At 39.9% G+C, this 13186-nt stretch overlaps 1 protein-coding gene and 1 pseudogene across 2 annotated transcripts in view; one reads left to right on the top strand and one right to left on the bottom strand.

Annotated features, from left to right (window-relative positions):
- The window catches only part of LOC311591267 (leukocyte immunoglobulin-like receptor subfamily B member 3), a 130029-nt gene that overhangs the window by 17863 nt on the left and 98980 nt on the right, over positions 1–13186 (bottom strand). The gene's annotated exons all lie outside the window — the stretch shown is intronic.
- Positions 3773–4253, top strand: LOC311590785 (large ribosomal subunit protein eL27-like; annotated as a pseudogene). The gene has a single exon. The product of its transcript is annotated as a large ribosomal subunit protein eL27-like (transcript).

Here is a 13186-nt window from a genome sequence, read left to right as displayed (position 1 = left end):
GAGGACTGAATTGCCGATACCACAGGCCCCATGGATCTCCTCCCATGGGGCCAGAGCCATGCTTAGTGCCAGGAGCTGGATCATGCACAGGTGGAAACTAGGGGCAGCACCAAAGCAGGGGTCCATGGTGGATGGGGCATGTGATGGATCCAGAGACTCAGAAGGCATGCGTCAAAAAAGCCACAAGTTCCCTGGGACAAGAAGCTGATCTGGGCCAACATCCGTGATTTCTGAAAGCATCCCAAAGAAGAACATCTGCTTAATGGCCAACAAGACCCAGTACCAACGAGAGTTGGAGGCCATTCAGGCCTTGAAGGCCAGCAACAATCTGGTGAATGGAATGGGAGCAGGAGAGTTGGCCCTGTGGACACAGAAGTAGGAGAACTGACCTTGAGTACACAAGAACAGGAAAGCTGGCCTTAAGGAAATGGGAGAAGGTGATCCAGCCCTGGATACATGGGACCTGGAGAGCTGGCCCTGCTCTGAGGACACAGAAATGGAAGAGTGAGCCCTGCCCTGAGAACGTGGGAGCAGGAGATGCAGCCTTGCCATGGTGACATGGGAGCTGGTGAGCGGCCCCTGCCCTGATGACTTGGGAGTGGGAGAGTGGGCCCTGCCCTGAGGACAAGGGAGCAGGTGAGCCAGGCCCTTCCCTGGGGACCTGAGAGCTGGAGAGTGGACCCTGCCCTGAGGACATAGGAGCAGGTGAGCCAGCCATGCCCTGAGAACATGGGAACAAGAGAGGAGGCACTACCCTGAAGACATGGGAACAGACCTCGATCCAGGGCTCTCAGTAGACCTCACCCCAACTTCTACCCCATGTATGACCTGCTGGAACACATAAAGGGACTGGACTAGCCAATTCAAAGATTAAGAATCTCCTTGTCACAGGGCAACAACAGGATATCTGACAGCAGTCCAAGTGAGGATCCAGTAACCCTAATGTAGACCTCAAGCCACACTCATGACAAAGTAACGATGAACATTTAAAAGTAAATATATGTGGACAAAATACTATCCTTCATGATATACTACAGCTTTTGTGACAAGATATTTTTGTTTGTCTGTTTGTTTAATTTACTGGGGCAAGGAGAGGGATTTTGGTGCATGGTGTGTAAATCATAGAGAATTTAAAAAATTAAATTTTTAAAAAAGGAAAAAAAAAACCACAAATTGCATCATGCCACAGAACACTGCTCTGCAGAGAAAAATTAACTGTGGCTCGATCTCAAAAGTGTATGTGGAAGAAACCACCCAATAAAAAAAATCACACACTTTATGTCTCCTTTCATAAAATGTCTCAAAGTACAAAATTATAGAGAGAGAACAGATGAGAGATGTCAGGTTCTCTCAGGAATGAACAATGGGACTATTGGAGCCTGCATTAGAGCCTCCAAAATACTTCACTTTGTAAGTTGATGGTGTCAGGCATTTAAATATAGTGACAGGAAGTTGATTGATATGGCAAGGCTGGGTGAGAGCTGCTTGTTTCTGAGGCTTCCCAGAAGCCTATTTGCATTTGAAAAAATAAAACTGAAATATAAAAGTCTGATATCCCATGAGTTTGATGAAAATGGAGTCTCAAGAATTAAAAAAAAATTTTAAAGAAGAAGTTACCCTGGCTTTAGTCACATCTTCTATTCTGTTCGCCATATTTCCAGTCCACAAACCCTTTCTATTACAGTAATTTATTTTTTTGTAATGATGGGCATCAAAATAAATTATGATAAGATGAAACAGAGCAAGTAATTTGTTCTTGACTGCCTGCCCCGCAGCAGGATGAATGGTCCATCCTATGGATGACATATTTTTTAAAAATCAGACTGAGGCATCTGCATTAATATGTGTTAGTTGTTTAATTTGGCATCCCACTGTTGCATGGCTAAGTTGTGTATGAGGGAGTCATGAAGAGACAGGTAAGAAAAATGCTAAGTACAAATCCTTGTGTTGCAGCCTGACTTTTCGCAGCCCACAAACACCAGATACACGCAGTCCACAGGCTCCCTGTAACAAAATAAGTCACATATAACCAGCTCAAGGGACAGAGAATTGTACTCTTGAAACCTCAGCACTACGGCCACCTAAACAAGACTGCACATAGACAGCGCCACGTCCATATGTCAGTATACATAAAGGAGCACTTATGAGGCCTCACCCCTAGATAAAGAGCTATGGGCAATTAATGTCTACTGATAATCAGTCTTCCACAAGGTCAGTCCCTGATAGTCTACTCAGTCCCAAGTGGTCACCCCTGAACATGTATAAATATAAGCAATAGTAAAGACTCAACAGGTCTACACACACACACACACACACACACACACACACACACACACACACACTGTGTCAATAATAACATAATAATAAGTAAAACATTGATAAATTGAAATGGAATGCATGGGAGGAGGTGGAGTAGGGAGAGGGTGGTGTGGAAATGATGTAAACATGGTGCTCACATATGAAGATCTCAAAGAGTAAAATGAAATAAGTGTCTTTTAAAATGACAGAAATGCTGAGGTCTTTAATCCACTTGGATTTGAGAAGCAGAAAGACTCAAATGGTATATACTCACTTATATCTGCATATTAGCCCAAGGGGCATGTCCCACGAAAGCCTTCACTTACCAGGAAACTGAGACAGAGGGTAGGACATTCTAGTGGGACTCTAGATGAGAGAAGTATGGGAGAATAGCAAAGTAGAAGGATCCAGAGGGTCCTAGAAGCCTACAAGTAGAACACTATGATAGGCAGATTTGGGCCCAGGGGTCCCGCTCAAACTAAGGTACCAGCCAAGGACAATACAGGCAGTAAACCTTGAACCCCTACCCAGATCTAGCCAATGGACAGAACACTCCCCACAGTAGAGTGGAGAGTGGGATATTACTTTCTCACATACTCTGGTGCCTCACCTTTGACCATGTCCCCTGGACGGGGAGACCTGGTGGCACTCAGAGGAAGGACAGCAGGTTACCAAGAAGAGACTTCATACCCTATGAGCATATACAGGGGGAGGTTATCCCCCTCCGGAGCAGTCATAGGGGAGGGGAATAAGGGGAAAATGGGAGGGTGGGAAGAATGGGAGGATATAAGGGATGGGATAACCATTGAGATGTAACAAGAATAAATTAATAAAGGAGATAAAAAAATCGTAAAAAAAAATGACAGAAATGTATGTGTTAACCTGAAAAACAGAAAATATGCACTGGGTCAGAAATCCACTACAAACGTCACTATAGGCTCTAAAGCGTAATCTACTACTCTTATTTTGCTAAATTGAGAGATGTCAGCATTCCTTCTAGTTACGTTTCTATGAATCAATTAGTTCTGGTCTCGGTGTAAGTCATATATTTTTCTAATGCAATTTTTAATAGTTATTTGGTGGTGCAGACTCATAATTTGTCAAAGTATGGAGAATAAGTGACTGTTGGGTGCTGAGACCTAAAAAAGACATCTATTTCAACCTCTCCATGGTTCCAGGAATATGAAAGAAGAGAAATATGGGATCAAGAGAAGCGCTGTGAAATACGACCTCCTGGACATAGTAACATATTGTTCTAAGGAATTCATAGCAAGTGTTGCTACCTGCACAGGACTATCACAAACCTTGGTTGTCAACAGTAAACATTGCTAAAGGAGGTGTTCATGAGGCCTATATCAGTAAGTTTTTCTATTACTATGATAAAATACGGTGGCAAAGACAACTTAAAGGAGGAAAGGCTTTTACAGCTCACAGCTCTAGGATACAGTTTTTCATGGTGTGAGAAATCAGTACCTTTCTTTCCTTTCTGCTGGATGCCGGCTGTTTGCTGTCAAAATGGGCAATTTCGTGAAACCTGGGAGAGTGGTGCTGGTCCTGGATGGATGCTACTCCGGACGCAAAGCCGTCATCATGAAGAACATCAGTGATGGCACCACAGACCGCCTTACAGCCATGCCCTGCTTGCTGGAATTGACTGCTACCCCCGAAAAGTGACAGCTGCCATGGGCAAGAAGAAAATTGCCAAGAAGTCAAAGATCAAGTCCTTTGTGAAAGTTTATAACTACAATCACCTCATGCCCACCAGGTACTCTGTGGATATCCCCTTGGACGAGACTGTTGTCAACAAGGATATCTTTAGAGACCCAGCCCAGAAAGGCAAGGCCAGGTGGGAGGCCAAGGTCAAGTTTGAGGAACAATACAAGACAGGGAAGAACAAATGGTTTTTCCAGAAGGCTTCACTTTTAGGTGTATTTTCATTTCCATCATTAAAATAAAAAAGAAAAGAAATCAATACCACAGAATCTTGAAGCAGCCTGTCACCTTATTTCCACACATGGGAAGCAGACAATGACGGATGTATACATGTTGGCGATCCATTAATTTTCTTCATTTTATGTACACCATTTCCCCCTTGTACAAAAAAAATAGGCAAGACTTGCCACATCAATCAATTTAATCTAGATAATGCCCAGAAACATGTTTAGTGGCTCATGGACCATAAACAGCTGGCGAATGGTAGGCAACGTTCTCCATACCACTGTCCTAGCGTGAGCATCCTAATCCAGGGACACAATCTTTTTCTTCACTAAGTCCAAGTTGTACATCAATTGGGACATTTGGTCCAATTCCCTGTGTCCTCAGAGCCCCAAGTAAGCACTCCCTTTTTCACCCATTTAACAAGAAATGGGTTTTATTAGGCTGGAGTGTTCCCACTTGATATTAATGAAACAGCTAGAAAATATAAGTGAAAGCTCTCCTCCTCATGGATCTCAACTAATACAAGAATCAACTCAGGATAAAACAAGCTATAGTATGAGAATGCATAGATATATCTGAGTTTGATGGTATACAGCCTCCACATAGAGAACCAGGCAAGAAGGGAAAAGGTTTCCACCTGCTATGATCACTGCCTTTTTTTAACCCCAGAATGGAACTGGCTGACCATAGCAGAGACGGGGAGGCTGGAACTTCAAGTTATCCATGGACAGGACCATACACACCAATTAGCAAATATCACAGACCAGATCATACTTGATAAAATGATATTTTAAAACCATATCAATAGTGTCCAATGAGATAATTTCTTTAAATATCTAAGCAGCTTTTTATATATTCGTAGCAATATTGCAATAAGTGTAATAAATCCCTGATAATTTGGGTGCACATCATTTAGATTGAATTGTTTTTTCATTCCGAAATCTGGCTTTCACTCACAATTTTAATTGTTTTGAGCCAATTTTTGCAACGAAAGAATCCATAGTAACAATAAAACAACAACAAAAACAGAGGCTTATAATGCACCATGAAGAATGTGGTGCTTTATAATAAAGAAAATATTATGTGGGGATGAAGGCAAACAGAACATGCCCAGCAGCGAGGACCAAAACCTCACTGATGGAATGACATGTTCCCCAACACCATAGACTGACAAGAGAAGGAGGAGAAATCTACAAAAGTGCTCATCAAGGTAAGACTCTTAATGTATTGATGAAGACCTCACCCCTAACCTTTAGTTGTTTCCCTGTGCCCGAAACACATTTTCTTCCTGGATCTTTTCTCACAATTGATTTCAAACATTAAGCACCGAATTTCTTGCAAAAACAAAACAAAACGCTTGACATCCTCAAAATTATTTCCCAGACTTGGTGACCATGCAAGGTCTATTGCTGTCTCTCCTTTACTCTGCATTCAAGATCCTTCTCTGGCTGCAGCAAGCCTCACGAAGCAAAATCCCAAGAACTGTGGGAATCAAGCCAGACATGCCAATGAGGATGAGGTTGTCCATTGTGTAATCCTGGGTTTGTGATAGTGGAAATGGTGGAAAAAGAAGTCAGGGTCGGTCGACCAAAACCACTATAATACAACTGGATTTTCACACTGAGAAGTTCACTGCTCAGTGTACAAATCAACCTCTGTATCTACATCCCAAGCAGAATTTTCCTTTCCTGTTTTGGCTTCTGGCATGTTTTCTGGTTGGTTGGTTGGTTGGTTGGTTGTCTCAGCACTCCTGATAAAGAATCACATGTATGCTGTGTAAAGTGCTCAAGAGAGATGATTATTTTCTGCAGTTTTACCTTCTTATTTCCTATAAATGCACATTATTCTCATCACATAAATAAATGACATTCTGAAATGAACCGTTTTCCTGCTGTAGCAGGCCTCCTACTGGTGTTTGGCTTCTTTTCTTAAGCTTGATTATGCTGTAAGTTCAGGACTTCTATCCAAGGCACTTCTTTGGAGCATAGTTTACTTTATTCCGTAGAGTTCAGATGGAAAAAAAATCATCTCCCAGTTGAGAATAAAGGAACTTTCTTATTTTCCCAGCACAGTCTGAAGTATAAAATCCTGGAGATAATTGCTCTTGAGTTAGTTTTCACTAATTCATCAGCTGAGAACCCAAGATCCAATCACAAAGTACTCTTCACAGGGTCACCTAAGTGCCATGTGAAAAAAGTAGTGAAAGTCTCAGGTTCTCTCAATACTCACTCACCCAGTTCCCATGATTTTTTTTAACATTTCACCCTGTAATCATCACACTATTAGGATCACAAAAAAATGTACTACAAAAATAGATAGGTATATTCACGTTGTACATGAATGCAGATAGGAAAAAAGCCCAATTAAACATGTCCTTTTATAAGATGCCTTTGTTGTGAAATTTTGTCACAGGAATAGAAAAGTAGTTAATACAATTCATAAGATGTTTCATATATTTGATCCAAGGTAGAGGAGATTTTCTGTAACTAGATGAGAATTATCCCAACTTTCATCCAAAAGAGACAGGGTACCAGAGTCCTTTAATCTAGAGATTGCATTAGTCTGGGAAAGTGAGAGCCTCATAGTTTAATGAGATGGTCAAAGAACATCCCTGGCTCTTAAGAATTAACTGCCTCAATTTCCAAAGAGTGAGGGGATTTCTAAAACTGATGACCATGACATAAAATGATGAGGATGAAGACCTGGGTAGCATCATCCTTGCCACTGATGAGCTCAGGATATCATAGGCAAGCAATTTTAAATTCTCTGTGAAATTGAATCAGTGGGGGATTATTTATTTTTAACACTTTTTATAAGTAGTCATCCATTCTGTTTTGAAAATTCTTATTGGAGCAGAAGGCAGAAACTGTTATTTACTTTCTTCTTCTTTAGCTCATCCATTTTATTAAACTATACTCTTGTAAATTGCCCCTCTTGTACAGTTTTCTATCCCAGTTCTAGTAAGAATCATCCTGCCCTTGTTGGCCATCATCTTAATATTTGCAAATGCAATGATCAACATCTGAATCCAGATGATAATTATAAGATCTCTGACTCAAATAAGAAACTAAGTAGCGCACTGGGCCTGGTATACATACCATCCTCGCAAGGCCATAGCGGTAAGGTTCAAATTCAATTAAGAGAACTTTTTAAATTCCCTACCTCAGAAAATAGCAGTATCCCATTAGATGGGAAGCCAAGAAGGAATTACAATTTACTATGGCCCAACTGGTGATATAAGGACTAATGTATTACCCTCCATCCTATCTGATATAAAACTCACGGGAGAATACTGATTAACTCCAGACTTGAAACTGTTTGAGGAAGCTGTGGTTTCAATACATGCAGAGTGGCCAACTCAAATACTCTTTTTACAAAATGTGTTTTTGAGGGATTTGAGTGTTTAATCGTTATTGTTATTGTTTTTGTTATAGTCATCATCATCAACATTTGAAGACTTAGAACGCATATAAATATATTATAATCATATTAATCTCTGACTTCACTTGAAGTTCTACTTTGTGCAGGATGAGGGAACAGAATTTAGTTACCTTTTTCTGCATATTGAGGTCTGTGTTTACCATCATCATTTGCTGAAGATTAGTCTTTCTTCAGTGTCAATATTTTTACATCTTTGTCAAGAATTTGTACAACTTTGTCAAATTTTACATCTTTGTGAAATTTAGAATTGGCTGCATTTCATTTCATTTCATTTATCTCTGTTCCTTTGGGGCCAGTACTGTGCTGTTTTTATTACTATGGCTCAGTAGTAGAACTTGAAATCAAGTATGATGAGACCTTCTACAACATCCACTTTCTTCAGGGATGCTTTGTTTATCCTTGGTCCTCCTTGTGTTTCTATATACATGAGATACCTATTTCCTACATTTGTAAAGAAAGGCTCTGGTAATTTGATTGTGATTGCATTGCATCTGCAATTACTTTTATCAGAATAGCCACTTTTTACAATTTTTAATTCCTCTGTCCAGGTACAAGAGAGGTCTTTTGATCTTCAAGTGTCTTTCTTGATTTATTTTTTCAAACATTTGAATTTTCGTGGGACATGCCCCTTGGGCTAATATGCAGATATAAGTGAGTATATACCATTTGAGTCTTTCTGTTTCTGGGTTAACTCACTCATTATGATCATTTCTAGCTCAATCCATTTATCCACAAATTTCAGGAATTCCTTGTTTTTTATAGCTGAATAGTATTCCATAGTGTATATGTGCCACAGTTTCTTTATCCATTCTTCTATTGAGGGACACTTAGGCTGTTTCCATGTTCTGGCTATTATGAATAAGGCTGCTATGAACATGGTTGAGCAAATTTTCTTGCTGTGTGCTGGAGCATCTTCTGGGTATATTCCAAGGAGTGGAATAGCTGGGTCTTGAGGAAGCCCTATTCCCATTTTTCTGAGATAGCACCAGATAGCTTTCCAAAGTGGTTGTACTAGTTTGCATTCCCACCAGCAATGAAGGAGTGTTCCTCTCTCCCCACATCCTCGCCTGCATGTGGTTTCACTTGAGTTTTTGATCTTAGCCATTCTGATGGGTGTAAGATGGAATCTCAGCGTTGTTTTGATTTGCATTTCCCTGATGATTAAGGAGGTTGAGCATTTATTTAAGTGTTTCTCAGCCATTTGATATTCCTCTGTTGAGAATTCTCTGTTTAGTTCCATGCCCCATTACTCAATTGGGTTATTTGGTTTTGTGGTGTTTAATTTCTTGAGTTCTTTATATATTTTGGGTATTAGACCACTTACCAGGAAACTGAGACAGAGGAGAGGACATTCTAGTGGGACTCTAGATGAGAGAATCATGGGAGAAAGGGAAAGTAGAAAGATCCAGAGGGTCCTAGAAGCCTACAAGTAGAACATTATCATAGGCAGATTTGGGCACAGCGGTCCCGCTCAAACTAAGGCACCAGCCAAGGACAATACAGGCGGTAAACCTTAAACCCCTACCCAGATCTACACAATGGACAGAACACTCTCCACAGTAGAATGGAGAGTGGGATATGACTTTCTCACATACTCTGGTGCCTCACCTTTGACCAAGTCCCCTGGAGGGGGAAAACTGGTGGCACTCAGAGGAAAGACAGCAGGTTACCAAGAAGAGACTTGATACCCTATGAACATATACAGGGGGAGGTAATCCCCCTCAGGAACAGTCATAGGGGAGGGAAATAAGGGGAAAATGGGAGGGAGGGAAGAATGGGAGGATACAAGGGATGGGATAACCATTGAGATGTAACAAGAATAAATTAATAAAGGAGGGAAAAAAAGAAAGAAAAAGAAAGGGTAATACACTAGCCTCAGTATTACTTATTTGAAATTCAACTTTTTCTTCCTAATTTGAAATATAAACTTTGTCATATACAAATTACATCTTCAAGTCTTATCAAACTTAATTTTGCATTGTATCTAGAAATGTTGGGGCATCATACTGTTTTGCTTACTGTAATAACTTTTCTCTCAGTGTTAAAAAATGAAGGCATAGCCACTTAGGAGATAAATTATGTGGCCAAGTTTAACATGAATAAAATGCCAAATTCAGGATTTGAAAAAAAATACAAACAAACATTTGAATTTTCATTACGAAGGTCTTTCAAGTCCTTCTTTAGGTTTATTCCTAAATATTTTGTTATTTTACGAAACTATTATGAATGAGGTTGTCTCCTTAATATTTGAAAGCTTATTTGTTATTGATATATAGAAAGGCTACTGGGTTTTGTAAGTCAGTTTTGTACACTACCACATCAATGAAACTAATAATAAATCTCTTATAGAGTCTTTGGTGTCCTTTATTAATATAATCATATCATTTGCAAATAAAGTTAATTGATTTCTTCTACTTGATTCCTTTAGCAATATTGTATTAAATTTGCAAGAATTAAAAGCATATCCTCTAAAACTGTAATAAGAAAAATGGTACCTACACTTTCAATCATTTTCACTGTAGTACTCAGTATTTTAGCTAGAACAATACACAAGAGAAAGAAGTAAAAAGCACTGGAGAAGAAAAAGTCAAGTTACCCCTCTTTACATATTATATGGTCCTCTACTTGAATTATCCTAAAGAGCCTACCAGGAAACACTTGAATCTCAAAAATATTTACAGCCTAATAGCAGGTGAAAAAAAGCAATACAAAAAGAATTTTATTTTCAATGTACCGATATATTAAAATGACAGAAGAAAAATGCACACAAACATAAAAAAACCAACGAAGTTGATCTTAAAAATGAGTATATGTTTTTGCCCATGTGGAGGTCATACACTAATGGAAATTGTCCGTCTCAAATCAAGTATTGCCACTGCCCTCAAAAGAACCATGTTCCAATTTTATATTCACTTCCATTCCGTGCTTTCCTCAGATCCTGCTTTCAGCCTCAGTAGATCTGTCTACCTGGATGTGTCATAAGACTCAAGTAACAACAGATGGCATCTTGTGTCTCACTCTTTTATTGAACATAATTAAAAATCGACCCATATTTTAATGTGTAAGTTTTGTTAGATAAAATCATATTTTTTTGCTTCATGTCAATACTTTAGCCGTTTCAGTGACTCAGAAGCCAATGTCTAAAAAAAGGAGACAATTCTTTTTGCTGATGAGAATTCATGATTAAGTGGGATTCTCCTAGCTCACCATGAGAATCATTCAGGAATGGAAGTGGCTAGAACTTCTGCTGTAGCAACTTCCTCTTCTCTGGCTCCTGGATGAAGCTGATTGACATGGGTGTAAATGGAGAACCTGGGATGTCCCCTGAGCCCTGTTGACTCTACTCAGTCCATCTAGTCTTTTGTCTCATGGTTCACTTCAAGTGTTCCCCATCCCTCCTTGGTATTCATACAAAAAAAAAATGTTAAAGCCAAGTAAGGATATAAATAAACTGAGTCCTTGTGGTAGAGACACATTGAAGAAGTGACTATCCCAGGCCTGAACAAAGGTGAAGAGAGACTTGGGGGTGTATACTTGTCAAAGAATGGCATGGGTTATCCTAAGTGAAAAGCAATATGATTGCTGGGGTCACATTTTATAGGGTGACTTGCACAATGAATGTATTCTGTGGTTTTATCTTTTCATAAATTAGCAAAAGAAAATATGTACATGCTGCTATATCAAGAGTAAAACCATTATGTAGATTGGGGGTTAGCAATAGTACAACAAGAAGAGACTTGATACCCTATGAGCATATACAGGGGGAGGTAATCCCCCTCAGGAACAGTCATAGAGGAGGGGAATAAGGGGAAAATGGGAGGGAGGGAAGAATGGGAGGATACAAGGGATGGGATAACCATTGAGATGTAACAAGAATAAATTAATAAAGGAGAAAAAATTAATTAATTAATTGATTAATTATTTAAAAAAAGAAAATTAATAAAACTTCTGTAGTAGTCTGAATACAAATGATGTGTGTATCTCCATTCTAAAGAGTGTGTATTTTTCCATGTGAGCCCAGCATAATTAACCTAAGTACAAGGACACATTTTTGGTTAAACAGGTCAAGAAAGGAAGTGTCTTTTTCCATATCAGATTGAGGTTGTTAGAAAGGTCTTTCCTTTGGCCCGCTTAGTTCCAAGATGCAGCTGGGAGAGGCATATGGGCATTAGTAAATGATGCAGGCAGAGATGGCGAATCAGGAAGATTTGCCTTGTGGAGGATATACCAGTTTTGTTGTGGGAAAGATTAACTCAAGTGGCTATGAATGTCAAAATGAGACATTGCTGTGTAAGGATTTATCACTACAGATGATCAGGGACAGAGAGGGTTACCCCAGGAGGCTGAAGCTGTGAAAAAAATTAACTGGAGTGGGGACAGAGGCTTGATTTATATCTTATGATAAAAAAAGAGCTTGATACAATGATAACAACTTAACAATTTGAATCCTGCTGAGCTTTGACTGTGCCAGTGACCAAAGGATAGGGATATCACAGAGGAAGATGGTTTGAAGTTGATACCTAAGACTAAAAGTGGAATGACAGGGAAATCTGTGGAGCCCACTTCCTTCCTGGCTTGACTGGAAGGATGGGAAGATATTCACAAGCCCTGGCTGCCTCACTCAGGGAGATCACTTCACTCCTGGACCAGCTATGACTTTTACTTCCTGATTATCTACATCTTCCTGCCATAAAACAGAGCCCTTTCTCTTTATATCTCACTTTCTCCTTAATTTTCCCCTTCATCCTCTCCTCCCCCAATCCCAATTGGAACTCCCCTCCTATTTTTGATGTTATCATTACACACACACGCTCGTGCGTGCACGCGTGCGCGCACACACACATACACACACACAAATGAGTAACTTTCCTCAATGCTCAGGTAACAGCCCTCTGTTCTTCGTCCCTCAGACTATGATGATGGTGTCATTTACTTCAGTGTTAATGCTCAGGTCAGCTGGTCCAATAACTTGAAGGCCTTAATTTGACATTCTAACTCATCACAAAAGAAGCTAAGATATGACCTCCAATGTGGGGGCAATAACTCATGGATGTCCCAAATCTGCACCTCCACCTCTAGAAGGGGACATGAGAAGCAGTAGTGCATCTGGGCCGAAGATGCACGTGATCACAAAGTTGTACAGGACCATGAGATTACTGAATACTTGGAGAGGTCTAAGCTCAGGGAAACTGTCCATCTTTAATCTGGACATTGTCACCATCCAAAAGAACCACATCCAATTCGACTGAACACTCTTTTCAGATCCTACTTTATTTTTTTTTAATTTTTATTATTTACTTATTTACTTTTCCCCACAATTTAGCCCACTCTTCTCCTCTAAGTTCCACCCTTCTTTCCACTTCTCCCTATCCCCCTTCCCTGCCCCTGAGCCTCTCTCCCTATTCAGAGACCATTGAAGGGAAATGAAAGGATAAGACATGTTCCCCTACCAGGCACAAATCTTCAGACACTACAGCCTGGAAGTTTCATTAGTCCAGCCAAACCTTCT

Source organism: Acomys minous (assembly GCF_964271855.1).
Source record: "Acomys minous genome assembly, chromosome: 20".
In the NCBI taxonomy this organism is placed as follows: Eukaryota; Metazoa; Chordata; class Mammalia; order Rodentia; family Muridae; genus Acomys; species Acomys minous.
The sequence above is the reverse complement of the archived record's forward strand: the minus strand, read 5'-3'. Positions and strand labels throughout refer to the sequence as shown.